Source organism: Alexandromys fortis, unplaced genomic scaffold, assembly GCF_014885135.2.
Source record: "Alexandromys fortis isolate MF-2015 unplaced genomic scaffold, M_Fortis_MF-2015_v1.1 scaffold_52, whole genome shotgun sequence".
In the NCBI taxonomy this organism is placed as follows: Eukaryota; Metazoa; Chordata; class Mammalia; order Rodentia; family Cricetidae; genus Alexandromys; species Alexandromys fortis.
Genome location: NW_026067929.1, coordinates 465,332 through 485,522, shown reverse-complemented (window position 1 = coordinate 485,522; position 20,191 = coordinate 465,332).

The following is a 20,191-nucleotide window of genomic DNA, read 5'->3' as shown; positions in this document are numbered from 1 at the left end:
CGTGAGCAAGGGACTAACTGTGCTAAGCTGTTTTCACATGTGCCATATGTTCTGCGACCCTCTACATTTTGTGTCCAGTTTATTTTTTAAAAGCACACACAAGTCTGTCACTTTAAAACAGCATTACAGTTTTGGTGGGCAGATATCAGTTTGTTCGTTTACCCCTCAGAAGTGGCTAGTGACTCTAGACCTAGACAGACTGCAAACTACCTCTGAGAAGATCTAGACAAGTGAGCATCTAGGATCTGGCCTTGCCATGTGAGTCAGTTTCCTGGAACAAAGTTGAAGAGAACTAGGAGTAGCTGTGAACCCTTTAAGGGACCCTGTGGATCCAGGTGTTCATGGAGAAGGCTTCCCAACCCAATGCCTTCCTCTCTTGTGGCTTCATGAGAGGCACCGGTCACTACATGGGTCAATGCCTGCAAGCCCTCTGCTGTCCTTTGCCCTAGGTGTACTCAGAAAATATCCCCATGTCCCCAGTATGATGCCTGACCCAAGTCAACTGGAGAGATTTGGGGTGAAGGGTCCCAATATCCCCACATCATGTTTTCTATGCATGGTGAGACCTTTCGAGTTGCTACCCACAGGTATGCTGGCTTCTCTAGTCTATGATTCTAAGTGATTCTTTTTTCCTTTTTTCTCTAAAATGAAAACTAGTATGAAAAGAAAAAGCCCTTAGAGTTCAACAATTGAATGAATCAGGTAAAACGTTTCCAGCTGAAATCTACCCCATCACTTCTCCCTCTTTCTGGAGGTCTGCGTGGCTTTGGTGGTATTCTTAACGCTGATTGCCATGGCCATGATCATCTTCACCAGACCAGCAGCCACACTGCTTCCTCTCCTTAAGCCCCAGACAGATCCCCTCTGGCCTGTTCCCACTGCCATTCTCTCCCCATGACATCTTTCTAGTAGATCCAGCCCTCCCTCCTACCCTGTTCATCACCTCCCTGCCTGCGTCTGTCCCAAATGGATGTTCAGGACACTGCTTCTTCTCTGCTTTCATGTGCCTGGTCTCTTTGCTGTGTCTTTCCACTGTTCATAAATATACCTTTCCTTCTCCGTGTGGAGAGATAAAATATTCACTGGGTCTGAGCAGGGGTTAACAGATTTCTGAAAATTTCATCGTGTAACAGCCTGTCCTGCATAATCCTCTCAAGCTGCCTCATGTTCGGGGCAGAAGTGAGCTCCTGTGTCAGACAAATAGTGCAGTATTACACTTGTCTCCCTGTCCCCAGCATATGGGACTGTGTATACCCCTAGGCCCCACTCCCCCTCATTCACGGCTTTTAAAATGATAACATTTGGCAAAGCCAGCTCACAGAAAGTGCACTCCTTCAACAGTGGTAACAAAGAGGCCACGAGAGGCCTGCCCAGAGTGGCCAATCATGAAGCTCTTCACTGGGTAATGAGGGGGCTTCCTCTTGCTGCTGATGCCCAGTGCCCAGGGGGCTGGAGGGCCGATTTCCACTTAATTACACAGTCTCCCTCTTAAGTGCTTCAGCCACTGAGTTTTTCAGCTGTGCGGGCCTTCCGCCAGTCACCTCCCCCACCACCACATCGATCTGGGCCTGGAGGTTCCATGAATGAGAGACACAGGAGCAAACGTTCAGCTATCCAAGGAAGCGGGGGACAGAGACACAGAAAAAGAGGGACAGCCATGCACAGAGACAGAAAGAAGCAGATAGGACAGCCTCTGGGAGAGGACAGAAAGCAGGACAAAGTGCTTGGTCCTTTCTTCCATTCTGTTGAAAACCCTTTACGCTAATGGGGCAGGGGTGGTTAGCACAAGCCAGAAAGGCAAGGAGACAAGTAAATTGGCAAGGAAATGGGGCAGGGGTGTGGAGCATGAACAAGAAGAGCAAGGGGCCAAGTTCATGGAAACACAAGTGCCACGCACAGTGAAATGGAAGAAGGGGAAAGGAAGGGTGTCATGAAAGCGGGGTCACCCAGGAGAAGAAGGAAAAAGGAAGAAGAGAGGGTTGCATGGAAATAGCGACCAGTCATACACATCAGCTCCTGCACAATTCACAAAAAACACAGGCAGTTTGAAAGGCTGCTTTTGACGTGGTACTGGCAAGCAAGGTGCATGCTATTTGGTGAGGAAGAAGTCAATTGGTATTGCAGCAAGCCTTCACATAAACATCTAGCCCCAAAGCCCGGGTTCTTTCTCTTTTCATCCCTTTCAGCCTTACCCGGCCATCTACCTGTTTTGGTGTTAAGATCCTCAGACAGAGTGGGATCTAGTGGTCTAGTTGCAACTTGCTCATGAGTAAGGTGTATATTCTTGCCGTGTCTTAACCCCTAGAGTTTAAAATTGGACAGATAAAATTTACTGGATTCAAAATTGCATGTCACTTGTCTTATCAAAAAATTATTCAGTATTTGGGCCCCTGAGCCTATGCTCTGAATTTTGAAAACAGCTATCCTCTACATAAAACTCACGTTGGCTTGAAGAGCCAAGCATAGGACTCAGCTTGGCTGTCTCATTAAAGAAGCTTCGCCGCATGGGCCCACTGCACCACTGTGCCTAGTTTGCCTCATTGAATCCTGCTGTGCATCGTTAACTAAGCTGCAGACCAGTGACTTCTTGCACTGCTCATATGGTTCAGCCTGCTTAACAGATGCGGGGTCTCTGGGTCTTCAGGACCCTTGAATCTGGACATCCTTCCCTCTCTGTGATTAGTCTAGTGAACTATGCTCCTCTTAAGCCAGGCAATCCAGGCTCTAGTCCCAGCTAGATGGAGCTACTGGACCAGCCTGCGCTGCCCGGAAAGACTTCTCTTAATGTCTTAGCAAGTCAGCACCAAAGCTTGTGACAGATCCAGAATTTCAAAGACAAAGCAAAGATTTAAAGAACCATTCTATCTAAGTGTAGCTTATTGGGGTTACTTACAAGAGGTCACCTGGGGAGCAGCCACATCACTGAATAGCACACCCAGCCTGGATAAGACTCAAAGCTGCATCCTTGTCCAGGGTGGCTGGCAGGGAGCTTAGCTAGTCAGAGGGTCTCCACTATACAAGGATTTTTCCTGCTTTTTACCCCTGAGAAGAAGATGAGTTCAATTTGTGGCTGTCAGATTAGTGCCTCCAAAGAGGTGCTCTTGGGGTTAAAGAGGGAGTTGAGTCAGGTTTCATGCAGCACAAAGTGGCCCCAAGATCTATGATGGAAGCTGGCATTGGACCCCTAATCGTTCTGCCCCTCTCTCTGAGGGAACAGATTACAGGTGTGTATATCCATGCCCAAACCTAAGATATTTGAAAATGCACTTGGTACATTCAACATATCTCACTTCAAAATATGTACATTTCTATTAAAGATTTCATCTTTTACACATTGGTTGGTAGAAGACTATGTCTCAGTTTCTAAAAGGTTGTGGGCTTCCTTGTCTGTTTAATTGCTGATGACTAGTTTATTTCTATGGCTTTCCTTAACAGAACTTATTTCAACTCTGAATTGCTTTGGTCCTTTGTGTCTCTCAATACATACTAGTCTCAAAAACTTTCCCCATGGACTCTGAATAAGGGTTCTGTGGTTGGGGTAGAGTTAGATCAGCAGGCTTGCTGGGTTGTTCAAATTTCCCTTGTGCAGGTTTTTTTATTCGTATATCAATTAGTAAGAGAAGTGTAACAAAATAAAAACAATATTTTTGTCTTTTCCCTTTTCTCCTTCCATTAGTTTTTGCATTCAGTAACATGAATCTATGTGTTGGGAAACATGGGACTTCAAGACTACTGTGTCTCTGCTGAGTATTCAAAGAAGACACACACACACACGTTATTATCTTAAATTCATAAGTTTTTTTTTCTAACCACCCAGTTACCTCATTGTCTTGCTGTTGCTTGGTCTTGTGTAGAACACAGTCGACTGTTTGCTGGGTGACTGTATAACAAGATCCCTTGCTCTTGCTAAGGATTTTTAAGTGTTCTTTAGTTAGCTTGAAACTTATTGTAGCTTTTGACTTCTCAATTGAATGTTCTACAGGTCTTTTCTTTATGTTCAAATTCTGGGTTTAGCGCATTTTTTTAGAAGATATGTGTGCTATGATAAATTCCTCCCTTTATTGTCGAGGAAGTTTATCTTTTTCCCCCAACAATAGGTTTTATTTTAAAATATAAACTTTTTTTTCTTTATTTTCCTCACCAAACCCAGTTTGTATTACTTATATAGTTTTAGATAATTTTTTCACTGGGATGAAAATAGCAGGTTCTACTCTACCCTAATCGCCATTATTAAAAGGAGATTCTTTTCTCATACAATATATCCTGATTATAGTCTGTCCTCCCTCCACTCCTCCCAGTTTTTTTCTTAATTCAAAACATCACTGACTTGGCCATGATAGAGTCTGTGCCAGTTCTGGAATTTCACAAGCCAGGATTCCTGCCCTCTGCACATCTCTCGATATTCTTGTTTTCCAAACTCCGTAACAACCAATTATGGGCACTAAATTTCTTTTTTTAACCCAAAGCTCCAAAATTATCCCACAATTCTCCCCAAAACAGCATGGTCGGGTCTGTCACAGCAGCATCTCACTCTCTTACCCCAATCTCTGTTCTAGTCAGCGTTCTGTTGCTGTGATAAATCCCACAACCAACAGCGACTTGAGAAGGAAAGGGTCTATTTGCTTTCTAGGGTTCAGTCTATCATCTGGAGCAGTGGAGACACGGATGTTGTACTTAAGTGGAGACTGGGAGGATTGGTGCTTGCAGGCCCGCTTCCACAAGCTTGCCTAGCTCGTTTTCACAGCGCAGTTCAGAATGACCCACCCAGGAGTGGCATTGCTTCCATGAGCTGGACCCTCCTACATCAATGAGTAACCAAGAAGATGGTCCAAAAACATACCCACAGTCCAATCTAAAGGAGGCAATTCATCAGCTGAGGTTCTTTTAAGACATGTCAAGTGGACAAACAGGTTGAACCATCCAGGTTGCTTTAAGAGCGGAGAATGACACCAGCGAAGAGATTTCTGCATGGTCTTGATGATGTGCTGGGGAGGTTGATGAGATCGGAAATGGTAGCCTCTCGATGCAGCGTTTTCTCGTGGAATGAGGGGAGAAGGGTAACATAGATAGACAGACATGAGACTGGCTTTGTAAAAACAGTAGTGGGCTGAGAACTTCCTGCACGCATCGAGTTTGGGTCACAAGCTAGACAAAATGGACCTGTCCAGCGATTGCTCATGGATGTATGGTTCAGAGGAGCGTTAGGGGTGAAATGGTGAGATTTAAGTCCTTGTTGGCCATATGAATTGCATCCTAAAGATGAGGGCAGCTACAGGCCAAACTAGAATCTCATCCTACTTGGGAGAAGTGCTTAGCTACTTTGTCCTTCATGATTGCTCTGATGTGGCAGTCATGACTTTACTGATCTCAGGTGGCCTCCATTACCTTCCCCCTCAAACCATGTACAAACCCCATGTTTATGCATTTGCCCAACATGAGATGTTTCCCTTCTAAGAGTGAGTCAGACAGTGAAAGGACAGACGCGGCAAACGAACAGCATCCAACTTAGGTGGAAGGGTTTTTGTTCAACCCCTCCTCCCCCAAGAGGAAATTCATAGTTTCTATTTTAGTCAGAGGAAATGGTAGAGATAATGCAGTGCTTTATTTATTTTCAGTATTTCATTATTTGTGTATAATTCATTAGGCTGTGTGCTGTGCTTCACCTAATTACCTTTTTCTGAAAAGTTACACAATTTATTTTCACAGCCTTTTAATATAACAAGGACACCGTATTGTAGGCAAGATTTCACAGTTTACACATTTACCTTGGATTTATTGCCAGCCCCAACTATAAATCATAACACTACCATAAATTAGATATGGCTTATGAACATTGTCCATTATGCTCAGAAAGAATCATAATTACCAAGCAACTCATTGCCAAGGTCTCTTGGTTTGAGTTCAGTTTCATTTATTATGATTGTATTATTCCTATAATGCTGTCTATTAATTAGCCAGTGCTGATCAATACTAAAATGCATTTGCTGCGTTGCAGCCAACATGCGCAATAGATTCACGATGCCGTGAGCTGCATGCTTACCGCCGTGCCCATTTTCCATGAGTGAGACTCACAGAAGACTCTCTCCACACACATTCACAATAAGCACATATTATTATGGGAAGGGCAGGGAGCCAGTTCAATGACTACTGTTAGCAAGTAGTAGATTTCCTTTTTCTCACTTGTAATGTAAGATTGCATCTACAGAGTGAAATTCCTGCCTTCCCTTGGGGATTAGAGGAGTTCGGACCACTTAGGACCGTCTTTACACCTGTCCCTAAGGATAGGTCGTTCCATTCTGGCTAAGCCTGTAGAACTCTATTTGCATGTAATTTTCTATAGATCTGATAGTCTATGATTTAGAAATGCTTAGGTTTCTATGGTTATGATAGAAATTACAAGTTGTAAAACCCACAAAATACTTTAGATATTCTAGGGTTTAAAAGTGAAGGAAGGGGCTGGAGAGAAGGCTTAGGGGTCAAGAGCATGACCTATTTTTCCAGAGGACCCCGGTTTAATTCTCAGTACTCACATTAGGTATCGCACAACTGACTGGAACTCCAGGGGTCTCTGGTTCCTCTAGCCTCTGTGAGAATCAGCACATGTGCACACACATGCAAACACACACACATTTAAAAATAATTAACTAAGTATGTTTTGAAATGAGCTAAGGAAGACACCTTCTGCATGAAAAGCACTTACCTTGACTCCCCAAGCACCGCTCACTGGGGAAACAAAGGGGTTGAGACAAGGCTTCCATCTCAAGAATCACACAGTTTACAGAGGATGGGCCAACAGCCACCCTGAATTTGGTCAGGCAGAGGAAGCACTGTTCAGCACAGAGGCAGACCCCTTGGCCATTGAATCCATTGTCAGTGCAGTGGGGAAACCTGAAGAACCAATGAAGCAGGATGGCAGAGTTTTGTGAGTGTTAGTGCCCTGTCTCTGCTTCTAGAAGTCACCGTCTAATTTGGGGATACTGGTTCCTACTCCCATTCCTTCCCTCTGGGACTGTCTGAAGTTTCAATGCTGCTTCTTAGACTAGGCTGGGGAAGGAGTCCAGTATTAGCATGTGACAACGGCACAGGGTGATGGGAATAATGGGGCCAACAGTTCTAATCCGCATGAGGAGATATCCTCCCTTAGGTGACCTTGGTCAGAGACACAGTGGCCTTTTGGAACTGAGAGATCATGGCTTGTCCAGACAGGATGGGGCTTCACCTTCCTATGGAAAGAAATTAAGAGACTATGTCTGCTCAGCTCATATATAGAAGGTCATGATGGTAGCCTGGGTGTCTGTGTGAAGCTGTGACAGCTGAGAGCTATAAGTGTGTGGTCATTGATGTCCAGTTGTTAAGAAGAGAGGTTTCCAGCTCATTAAAACCACTTGAAACTACCCTTCCCTAAGGTGCCACACTACATGACCCTGAGGAGAATTCTATGGGAAAAAGCAGTAGTGGGGCTTCCTGTAAATGGCCAGTGTGACTGCCTGGTGTTAGTAAATTGGTGGTCTCTGTCTGCTAGCCCCATGGCAAACCAGCGTAATGACTCACAATGAAGTCAGCCCATCTGTTTTTCTATTCTTGCTGCTCAGTAGCAGCACAATCAACTCAATTCCTCTTGGACTTTGCTCTGCTGACCAATTTGGAGAGTAATCTTCTGTCATTCACACAGTGACCTATGGTGGCTAATTCTCATCATTAACTTGACTGGCTCAGGAATCACCCAGGAGACACACCTCTCGGCATGTCTGTGAAGACCAACTGAGGAGAAAGACCTTCCCTGATCATAGATGGCATCAGGTTATGGGTTGGGGTCCTGGAAAAATAAAAAGATAGTGAGCTGGGCACTGGCCCTCATGCCTGCGTCCTGACTGTGGGTGCCGTGTGACCAGATGCTCCACACTTCTGCTGCCAGGCTACCCCTGTTCTCTATCAGGTGCTGTGATAAGCACCCTGATCAACACCTACTGGGGAGGGAAGACTGTTTGGCTTCTGTGTCCTGATTGCTTTTGGTTTTGAAGGAAGTCAGGCAGGAGCTCACACAGGCTAGAAGCCAAAGGGATTCATTTACTCTCTTGCTCCCATGGCTTGCTCACCTTGCTTTCTCATACACCCCATGGCCCTCTCTCGGGGTGGAACCATGTACGGTGGCTTGGGCCCTCCAACATCAACTATTAATCCCCCAAATGCCTCATGGATAGGCCACAGAGTCTACTAATGGAGGCAGCTCTTCAGCTGTGATTTTCTTTTCCCAGATGACTGGGAAACAAAATCTGACCATTATACATGATGTTTTTGCCATGATGATCCAAATACTACATAAACCTTTTATTTCTTGAGTTTCTTTACCCAGGTATTTTGTCACAGTAATGAGAGAAATAATACAAAATTGCTCTTTCCAGTCCTTGTTTGCCCTTCTTTCTAAGCTTTCTGCAGATTTCCCAGGCCACTTCATGTTTTCCTCCCATTACATAATCTGCAGTTATTCCCTCCCCGCTATGGTTCTCATCCACACCATCACCTCTCTCAGAGATGATCCACTTAAAGAGTGGGTCTTGCACAGCTGTCATGTGTGAGAGAGTTTAAAAGCACAGCATCTTCTATGCAGACCCATGACATCTATCACGTGTCAAGGTGTACACATTCTTAGAAACTCTGCCTTTGATCAGGCTGAGTGTTGGGAAGCTGTGCCATGTACTTCATGGTCATTTAACTCAGGACTTGTGACCCATGATCCCTGTTATGCTGACACTGGCGCTGATTGATTCAGTGTCTTGACATTACAGAGTCCTTGACTTCTATCTGACACCTGCTCTTGACCCAAAGATGAAGACTCAAGTCTCTCCAACATTTCCAGGTGTCTGGATGGGGGTGTGAAAAAACATTGCTGTCTGGGAATGACCCATCTAAGCATAGATAGTAACTAAGCATAGGTATCCAAGCCCTTGTATATAAAGAAAAAGTCTCTGAGATAGAGCTGAGGAAGTGTCTCATTGGGTCAAGTGCATGGCAGCTTGACATTCTAGCCAACCACCAATCTCTTCAGGGAGAGATCCTAGCTTAAACAATAAAAAAAAAATCACTGAGGAAGACATGACATTGGCAGACCTCTAGCTGCCATATGCAAGAGCACAGGTGTGTGTGTAACTATACCAACACATGCACATAAAGAAATAGAAGAGGAGAAAAGGGTGGGAGGGATAAAGGGAGCAAGTCCAGCTTGTTGGCGACTGTCAGACTACATTGAATGCCTCAAATTATGCTGAGGCAAAACATCTTTTTTGAGTGATTTCAGTATGTGTCTGCATAACAATTCTTTCAAAAGAAAATGGCTTTGCTTGAATTGAGAATTTATCTGATGGGGAAATAAGAGGATTGTATCTGCTGCTTCCCTGGAAGCAGTCAGAATTCTTATTCTCTTGATGGGAGAGAGTGGAATGTTTTTGCTTCGTTTTTAATTTCTTTCCTACTTTTGGTCCACCAGGGATATCTCAGATTCTGAATAAAATGTTAATATTCCACAGAAGACAAGTAGAAAGGATGGCTGGCTGGCTCTTGGCTGCAAATGCTGTGTGGAAGTATTTCCCAGAGTGCCAAAAATAGGAAGGCTTCCCTTTCTACCAAAAAGTGAAGAAACTTCAGTTATCTTGCAAAAATAAAAGGATATAGAAACATGTCTGTCATTTTTAAAAGTCACAGACACCTGGAATCCATGGGTACAAGCTTTAAATAACTTGCTCTACCACACAGAGCTTACTCACATTAGCTGGACACAGAGGCCTGGCCAGTTCTTTATTGATGTGGGATTCCCCTCTGTATGCTGTGAATACCATTGGCTAATAAAGTAACCATCTTGAGCCCCTGATAGGGTAGAACAGAGATAAGTGGAAAAAAACTAAACTAAATGCTGGGAGGAAGAAGGCAAAATCAAGAGAAGCCATGAAGGCACTGCCTGAGACAGATTTGCTGAAACTTTGCTGGTAGGCCATGACCTCGTGGTGATGCAAGATTAATAGAGATGGGTTAAATTAAGATGTAAGAGTTAGCAAATAAGAAGCTAGAGCTAATGGGGCCAAGCAGTTATTTAAATAATAAGTTTCTCTGTGATTATTTCAGGTATGAGCTGCTGAGCAGTCAGGAACCAACAAGCAACCCTCCACCAACAAATTGTCATTCTCGTGGCCAACTAAAATCCACTTAAAAACCTGAGAGAGCTTGAAAAAGAATTCTAGGTACAAAAATGCAGAGTTTAACACAGTTTCTTGCTATTTAAAGGAGGATGCTGCAGCTCCTTTAAGAGAGCTTTTCCTGACTCAACAGTAGCAGAAAAAAAACACGCCACTTTGAAATGCCAGCTTTCTGGGCCATTCTGCCAGCGTTAACTCTCTGAGTTCAGGTTCTGGTAATCCTATAGCACAGAGGAAGATGTGTTTCCTGCAAGTCTGTGCTACAGTGGAGACCACGCAGGACAACTTGGAGTTCACCACCATAAAGTGAAGTGAAACATGACACTGGCAATGTTGAGGCAGGCGTGGGTAGCCTGTTTATATTGGGCTTCATGGTCTGCATTGATGAGGATGACTGATCAGGTGTCTTCCTCAAGGTTCTACTGAGATATGGACTCGGATCACTGGATTTAGAGTCCGTAGCATTAACCATTACACCATGGGAGCTGGTGCCATAACAGCCTCCAAATAACAGCTTTCCCTCCCATTGACAGCTCTAGCCAAAGACCAGCACAAGGAGAAAATGTTCCTGTTGGTCACAGGTTCTGGGATTTATAGTCTAGTTAGGCATACTATGGAGTAGAGAGTGGAAGACCATTCACATCTCTGCTATGAAGCAGAGATAGAAGGAGGCAAATGCTGGGATCCCACGATCTTCAAAAACATTCCCCTAGTTTCCTGTCTAGATTTTTATATATTATTCAACAGGTATTTACTGACTATCATTGGGGAAAGTCAGAAAGACCCAGAATGTGGTCTGCATGCTTGTGTTATCATTTGACTCTCACTGAAGGTTCTCCGGCTGCTGTTTCATCCCATGGGGCAGAGGACGCATGACTGAAAAAAAAAATCAAGTATCAGTGGAATGGAATGAGAGACAGCCCCCCACAGGCAAAAGTATAATATGGAAGGCAGAGGCCAGAAGCAATGTTTGTTGACCTACTGTTTTCTGAAGGTTCTAAATCCATAAAGCTTCACATTTGAGTGGCTGCCTCCCCAATCCTTGAGGTCCTAACATGATACTTCTGAGAAGAGGGGAAAAGTCTATTCAGGCTTATGGGTAGGACAGGCCTCACCTGACCATGGGGCAGAGGCAAGACCATGGCTCCTAGGCAAAGGATGAGATTTCCATGCTACAAGGAAGGCTCCCGTACAGAGGAACGAGCTATGTGTACTTGTTGACCCTTGGAAGCAGTCACTGAGATCTGGAAGCCGGTGTGCCCCCTTCCCTCTCAGAGGTCTTGCCCAGTTCTGTTCTGCTATGACTGTCTCTGCTTAACTCTCAAATATATAGTCACATAGTGGCTTTGGGATCTCAGCTAAAAAGTGGTTCTAACTCCCAGAGAGCTCTTGTCTCTCTAGATAAGAGGGAAGAGGTTTTGACTCCTACAAATATGTGTCCTCCCGCATGGAAAACAATGCTACTTCACCTTACCAAGCGATCCACTCACCAGCATCTCTGATCTTCAGGGTGACTAGGCAACTCACAGCCAGCCTGTGGCTTCTCTCTTCCCTCTCCCTTTCCTCTCTATGCTTTTTCCTCTCTGTTATCTCTCTAATCTTTGTTCTCTTCCTGGGTGCTAGCAGATAGTCTGCCATCTTTGGTCTCTAAGAATACTCCAATATTGGGCTTGCCCTTCTTCTACAGGACAGCAATGCCTTATGTTTTCTAAACTCTGTGGGTGGTCTTCTCTATCAATGCCTATATATAAAAGCACTATGTCACTCATTCAGAAAACCTGGTCTGAGAACAGGTTACTAACTTTGCAAGGTCACTAGGGTTATAGAGAGAGCACAGGTACTTCTAGCTGAAGCAATTTTCCTCACCCAAGGTTACAACCTATGATTTTGGTTGGTGAAAGAATGGCCTGTCACCCTCCTGTATGTGACCTTCCTTCCTTCCTTCCTTCCTTCCTTCCTTCCTTCCTTCCTTCCTTCTTTCTTTCTTTCTTTCTTATCTTTTCCACCTGGGGCTCCATTCTTTCCAGCAAGTTTCTCTGGATTAGTTTCACTTTGTTTCGTATTGGATAAGAACAAGACTGCATTAGGAACAGACTCTGCATGCCTTGTTTTGGCTTTGTAGTCCTATTTTCTGAGCTCTTTGCTCTGGGCACTATAATTGGAAAGGCACTTACCACTCCGATTTATAACCATTATTAATTTGAACTCCACGTGCGGAGTGTGAGCCTGGGAAGACCCCGATCATTATCAATATTCTAACACCCTCAGAAAAATTAGTCCGACACCTACTGTCTATAAATCCTCTGCTCGAGGAGATATCTGTTGCCAGCGAAGATGATCAGGATGTAATGGAAGCGTTTAATGTAGAAAATGTTGTTCTATTTCTCTTCTTGATAGGACCAGACAACCAGGGTGTCAGGGTGGGGGAGCAGAGCTATAGAGGAAGGCTGCCCAGGAAAAGCAATATGTTTGCCAGGCTGATCGATACGAAGATTAACTTAACCAAGCAGAAGACTTATCAATCTTACTATTGATCAGTTTAGGAAATGTATTGGTGTGCTGGTGTGGTATGACAGGGCCATCTGGGCTGTGCTTTATCAGGGTCTTGCTGCTAGAAGGGCAGTCTCCAGGGTGGGTGTGGGATCTCAGACTCCCTGTGTGTGACAAACAAGGCTGCCTCTTGACTCCAGAGCAAGATAACCACCAGGGAAGGGAAAATGTGGAGAGGCTGAAGCAGGTGGGTAAAAGGTGCTGGACTCAGACTCAGCCAGCAAACTCCTGCTCCTAAAGTGATTCCTATCACACCACATGTTTACTGTGAGCTTAGAGTTGCTGAATGTTTGGTGAAAGCTCAAAGAAAAGGATGTGGAGTCCCCACATGTATGAGACAGAGTTGTTGTTTAATAGATACTAAAACTTGAATGTTGAGAAATAGTTTTCTTACAAAAAGCTAGAGTTTTTAATATGTTCAGCAAATGGCAAATGCTGTAGCTTGAATCACAGCTACGAGTATGTAGGAATGTCTGAGGCAACATGTTTGAAGCTTTAGTAATTTTTTAGTTTGTTTATTCATCTAATAAGTACTCACTCCATCTGAAATCAGTCTTTTGGTTTCTGATGTGACACCAGTGGGTTTTATGCATGTGTCTGTCATCCCCAGTCAAGAGGAATTAGACCATAGCACCTCTGGAAGCTGCTTTCCTGCTACTCTATCCTAACACGCAGCACTAAAGGATGACATCTCAATTTCATTATTTAAGATTATTTCTATCTGCAACTCATGTGGTTTTCTTACAAATCTAAACTCCCATCCTAGTTAATTCCAAAATTGGTCTCTGCCTCTCACAAAGGATAAACACTTGGCCAGGGATCAGTGGCCCCTTATCCCCTTCACAGCCTTTGGAATGGCAGCTCTACCCTGGAGGGACTAAGAGAGTACCACACCTCTATACTGGAGACAAGATAGCACACGATGGTCCCGGAGGAGGGGGGAGATTCTCTAAAGAGACAAGCACCTTGTGGGCTGACTCTCAGCAGTATTGTTGGGGTCTGGGAACTATGGTAGAAATTCCAGAGACATAAGACTCGTAGTGTGAGGTCACAGGGGGGCCTGGATTAGTAATGAAGACTGCTCACTTTGCAATATGAGTGTTTATTACTCTTACATGATAATTACATTTTATCTGTTATATCTTATAAGCTTAGGCAGATAAAATGAGGGATCCCATATTACTTATCCATTCAAAAACATTTATTGAAAGCTACATATTTTGTCTTATTCCAGGGGATGAGAGAAAAACTAAGAATGTCTGGGCTGGCAGAACTCCACTGGAAAGTCTGCACAGTGAGAGGAACACAATGGTCCCCACTATGATCTGTGCCCTGACATGTGGTGATGACAAACACAGATAGAAGAAACTCCGCGAAACTTCTGTTCCTACTGCTAGGTGCACCTGCGCTGTGAACCTCTCATGATACACGCGTATGAGGACCACAGGGTGCAAGCCAGGGAGAAGGGTTGTATTCCTGGATGTGGTGAGCCACAGGGCTTGGGGAAGCATGGCTAAAAGTTGTGTTGGGAAAGGTTTTGTGAACCAAAGAGTGCTTCCACTAGTAAACTTGGTGTTTACATAACAAACTGACTGTAAAGGGTACACTCACTGATGTCATGAAATTATATTTTGGCATCAGGATGAGCTTCCCAACTCTCAGTAGTCTGAGTAAGATGGCTACTTTAAAAGACCCTGCTGGCTTGTCCAAGAGGCTGTTGGACAAGGATTGGGCTATTCGTCTTCACTAGAGACTCAAACTTGGACTAGTTCACTGAAGAGAATAACTGTTAGGCCTCCTAAATCTAGGTAATTAGATTCTAGGTAAATGCTAAAATAAATCCAATTTATTCTCAACCTTATCCTTGGGCAGCTACAAGGACAGTGAAATTAAAAGTTCTATGAAGTCAGAGGGTGGGAGGCATGCTCACCTTAGTGGCTGTTTTATACCATGTCTGGGCCTGGACCCATCTAACACTTACCCGCCACCATCAGAGGGGTATCTACTGATTCTGACTCACTGATGGTCTCTCTCGTGCTGTAGGCTGTGGTTCAGCTGCTATGCAGGAAAGCTGACACTTCCTCACCTAGCACAGGTTCTCCCCTGGAGTAAACCTCACACACCTATGGAATGGTTAGCTGTGTTGATGGGGGAAAGTGGCTGAACACAGAACCCAGAATCTGTCTCTCTGCACAGAATTCACTGGCCATGAGGGGCCCAGGTCTCTAACTTGGTCTCATTAGCATTGAGTTTTATTTAATGACCCAATTGGCCCATATCCAGATCCACTGTTCTCATCAAAAGGTTAGATGAATACCATCCTCAGTATTCATCATTCATTAGTATTTCCACCACAATTGCTGAAATTCAGGGGCAGACAGTCTGAGGGGAATGTGTTGGGAATCTCACTGAACATCTTCCAATTGAACACCCTGCGTTTTATAATCTGCTCATGCACAGCAAGTCTAAGACAAGAGAGTGGAAACCATTCCTTTGGTTTGTTGCATGGGAGGAGGATGTGACCCAGTTCTTCAGGCACTAGACACAGAAGGCATCTAGAAGCTGGCATCATGTGGCCTGTTCAAACACAGGGCAGCTTGTTTTCCCTAGATGCCATGGATAACCTGGGAAGGACAAGGAACATAAAAGGAATTTCCCTAAACACATATGAATAGACATGACCTCAGAATAAAAGTGTGTTTGCTTGTTCATTCATTCTATTCATTCACTCATTCTGCCATGCTTGTGCTACTTGCTGAGCACAGGGCATCCTGGTGAGTGAGCCAACATACACACTTAAGGAGAGGAGACAGAGTCTGTGCAGTTAGCATAGGTGACTACAAAGCAGGCACTCAGATGCCATGCTCTGACCTCTGTGTTCTTGGTTTCTTGACCTGTGTTCGTCTTCTTTCTCTCTGTGTGTATGCATGTGTATGTCTATGTTTGTGTGTGCAAGTATGTGGGTGTGTGCAGGTGCACATGCATGTGTGTACACATGAGTGTGGAGGCCAAAGGTCAACCTCAGCAGCTGTTGCTCAGAAAGAGTTCATCTTTCTCCTTGGTACAGTGTTTCTCACTAGAACTTGGAGTTTGTCAAGTAGGCTGGGCTGGTTAACCAGTTAGCCCCAAGAGCCACCATCCCTGGCATTTTACTTGTGTGCTATGGGACTCAGGTCTTCATGCTGTGCAGAAATTGCTTCATCCACTGCTCTGATCCTCCATTCTCAGAATCTTTGGCCTCTCTCCTCCAGAGCTGTCACCACAGGACTATCCTGTGACCCCTAGCAAGGCATTAAGAGGACACACAAATGAAAGCTGGGGTGAAGCGAAAGTGGGAGTAACTGTGAGCAGCACTATACTTGGTCATTATATTTTGGAAATGGCCACAGTGTTTGAAATATTGTGCATATTATTCATAATATTAGTTGTTATGGGTTACTAGAAAGATGATCAAAGCCAGAGTCACAAACATGAAGTATTGCTTTGGGCTAAGATATTTAGACCTATTCCCTTGAGAAGGAAACATGCTGAGGTGGACTGCCTGGAAAAATGCAGGAGATGCATTTGTGTGGTTTCAGTGTTATCCAAGGAGATGACGTGCATAGAAGGCAGGGGCAGCGCTAATTCAGGAACTGGGATGGTTCACTCAGGTGGATGGATGGACTGGCATCTATCATCTCTCTGCTTCCACCATCAGTGCATTGGCTGACCCATGTGTGACTTTGGACAAAGCCTGACAGTACCTGAATGATGATCCCTTAATCCCCGGGGTGAGCATTGAGCTAGAGAGCCCATGTTCAGTACAGAGGTCTGTATGGGTGACTTCACACCACAATGACCATTCTCTGATGGGACAGAACTTAAGGAAGAAAAAGATTTACTTTGGATCACGGTTTAAGAACATGAAGTCCACCATAGCAAGACAACATGGTGAGAGAGGCAGCTTGGTTCTTGGTGCTAAGCACGGAACAGAGAAGAAGTGATACTTCTGAAGGGTCTCCCCTTTCTCTGTGTATTCAGTCTGGGGCCCTAGCCCCTGTGGTGATGTTACCCACATCAAAGGTGAGTTCCTTTTCCTCAGTTAACTCTTTCTCTACAAATATCTGCTTGGTAACAAAAGACATCCCTCCTAGGTGATTCCAAATCCAGGCAAGGTGATACAGAAGATCAGCTGTCACTGTGTGGGAGAGCCTGTGCTTGTGGGTGTCACTCATGGCCTGTCTCTGTAAATGGTTACCACTGACTTCTGTTTGAAAACTTCTATATTTGTGTTAAATCTAGGAAACTGAAAATGTCATAGGCTTTCCTTCTGTTGTTTCTCATTTGATAGCCTGGTCATGGTGTTCTCAGGTCTGTCTCTTCTACTGAGAAAGCTATGTCTGTCTCTAATTTTCACCTCTTGCTGAAATAGATGCAGTTTGAAATCATGATAAGAGCATTCTTTGTTTTTCCCTAGCATAGATGTCTATTTTTTTCATTCTCATTTCTCTAAGTAATCATATAGAGACACCATGTCCTTCCTTATCTTTCTTTCAGCTAAATGGAGAGTTCTGACGTCATCAGAGCATAGCTGCAAGAGGGACTACCCAGTAGAAAAGGAAATAAACTCTTTTGTACGTGACCCTAAAGTGCTCAGTTACTCCATCCTTCCATTGTGCCACCTGGGTGACTGTCCCAAGACAGTGTTGTCAAAGGAGTCAGACCATGCTCATGCTGTATGCACCTGCCAGGCAATTCCCAGAAGTTTGTACAATCATTTCAGTTTTCTCTTTAAACGCTGTGACCCCCTATTAAAGACCTGCATGTCATCTTGTTTACAGGTTGTTAATACAGCTGGACACAGCAATGATGGTCCTAACTGTGTCAGGTGATCCCTTAAAATTGGAATATACAGGGTAGGCATACTGGAGACCAGAAGAGTGTTGCCTTCTTCTACAAAAGTGTAAACCCCCAAACACAAACAAGTGATAGCTTCTGCCTCCCAGACAATTGTATTTTGTACCCCAGCCACAGCTCAGGAGACGAAAGAGGACACACTTATCTTAAGTAAGATTGCTCCAGGGGAGGAGTGCCTCACGCTCACTGTAATACACACATGGAGAGCTCTAGAGAACACATGTGGAAACAACTTCAGGGTATTATGAATTGGATCTTCGTGATAAAATAAAACATAAACCATTCTACTGCCTCAGTGTCTGTGTCACTAAAAGGATGGAATTGGAAAAGATGGTATTCAGATTTCTTTCACTTTAAGGCTATTACAAATCATTGGGGACACATCACTGTCATCATCATCAATCCCACCATTTCCAGAATCACAATCACGGCGACCATCACTATCCTCACCATCATCGTTGGCATCATCGCCATCACCATGACCACTATCATCATTATTATCATTACCACTGTCATCATCACCATGACCATCAACACCAGCATCACCATTACCACTATCACCACCATAACCAATATCACCATCATTGTGATTATTATCACTACCATCAGCGTCATTGTCATCACCATCAACACCAGAATCACCATCAGGTGACAGCATCACCACCATCAGTACTATCACAAGCATCATCACCATCACCATATAAAGTCTATAAAGTCATGTGATGCCCTGACATAGTGCGTGAAGCCCCTCCTACCTTACATGTATGGGAAGATTCTGATTGGTGTCCTTGGTTATGAGATCATTGGGTGAGTGGGGGTTGTCATGATTAGTTCAAACTATCAAGCAGAGTGGTTGACATTAGAGCAGCCAGAGAGCTGTCAGAATGTGTGTGTGTGTGTGTGTGTGTGTGTGTGTGTGTGTGTGTACACCTGTGTGTATGCTTTTCTCCAGTTCTGTTTTTTGGGAATACCAATCCAAGGGTACTTAGGGCCTGGGTAAAGAGTTCAGTAGGTAAAGTGCTTGCTGCACAAGCCTGAGGACCTGAGTGTGTCCAGCCCCCACCTAAAAGGATAGGCATGATAGTGCATGCTTGTAATCCCAGGGCTCGGGTGGCAGAGACAGGCAGATTCCTGAGCTCACTAACAAGCTGGCTTTGCCTAATCAGGAAGCACCAGGTCCCAGGGAGAGACACTGTCTCAAAAACTAAGGGGGAATGGCAGGAATTATGGTTCAGCAGTTAAAAGTACCTGCGGAGTTTTTAGAGGACCCAGGCATAGTCCCCAGCACCCTTATGAGATAGTTCACAAACACCTGTATTTCCACTTGTAAGGGATCTGGTTCCTCATGGTCTCTGTGGGCACTGCCTACACATAGTACACATATAATCAGGCACTACATACATGTACACACATATCCATAAATAAACATCAATTTTAAGGGTAAAAGGAACAGTTGAATACTAGAACCTGAAGGTAGGACCCTATTTCTAAAGATGTCACACACTTTGGTCAAGGACATAGAGAAGTCAAGCTGGCACTGGTCCAGAAGTAGCCTCCCTATTGGCCAACTTTCACTGAGCCATAAAGTACTTCTCAGGCTTCTAGGCGCAAACAGTCACAAAGAGTCTTATCTAGCCAGGACTCGCATAAGCTGCAATAATGGCCTGCTGGACATAGTGTGCTCTCCTCCACAATAACGATGTGATCCTTAGGGGATTAACCAAGTGCCTTCTGATCATATTTGAGCCTTACTCTACAAGGAGAGAATTCATACCTGGTTCGGTAAACTTGGCCAAGAGCCTGTGGCTGGAGAAGGCACGAGCCCAAGGGGAGAACCTGCTACTGTTGCTCTGATGAATGGTTATGTTGTCAAACCATCTTCTCAGGATTCCTATTTATCTCCATAGATGAGTGCTACTTCCAACCTTCCTCAGAGAAGCTCCACATTGCTGCATCTAGAAATGCAAGAAGCTCTACATTGCTGCACCTAGAAATGCAAGAATGGGCTGGCAACATGCTGAGGATAAGTGATGCTGGAGTTCTCTGCCCAGAATAGAACCATCACAACCCTCAAAGTCTCAGAAAACCAAATCGAAGATGGGAAGGAGAGGATGTAAAAGCCAGAGGATGGAGAGAAGTGCAGAGAACAGTTTCTGGGCACTCATGCATCTGCTGCAGCTGTGTGTGTCTGCATAGGGCTTGCCCAGGACTGGCCATGTCCATATTTCACATGCGAAGGGAGAGTCCCATGAGGTTCCATCCCTCACAGGGACTGGCTATTAGTGATTGTTGGGGTTGATAAGTGGCCCTTACTCCAGTAAATGACCTCCCATCTGAGAAAAAGCATGCCTGTGATAGATGGAGAGGATAGGGTAGGAGTGTATATGATGACAACCAGGATTCATTATCTAAGTGTTTCAAACTAGCAAACAATAAATATTTCAAATAGTGAATTAGGGTTAGACGGGTGGCGCTTGAGAAACACTACCTGAGGTTGACTTTTGGCATAACATGTGTTTATACACTTGTGTGAATGCACACACACACACACAACCACA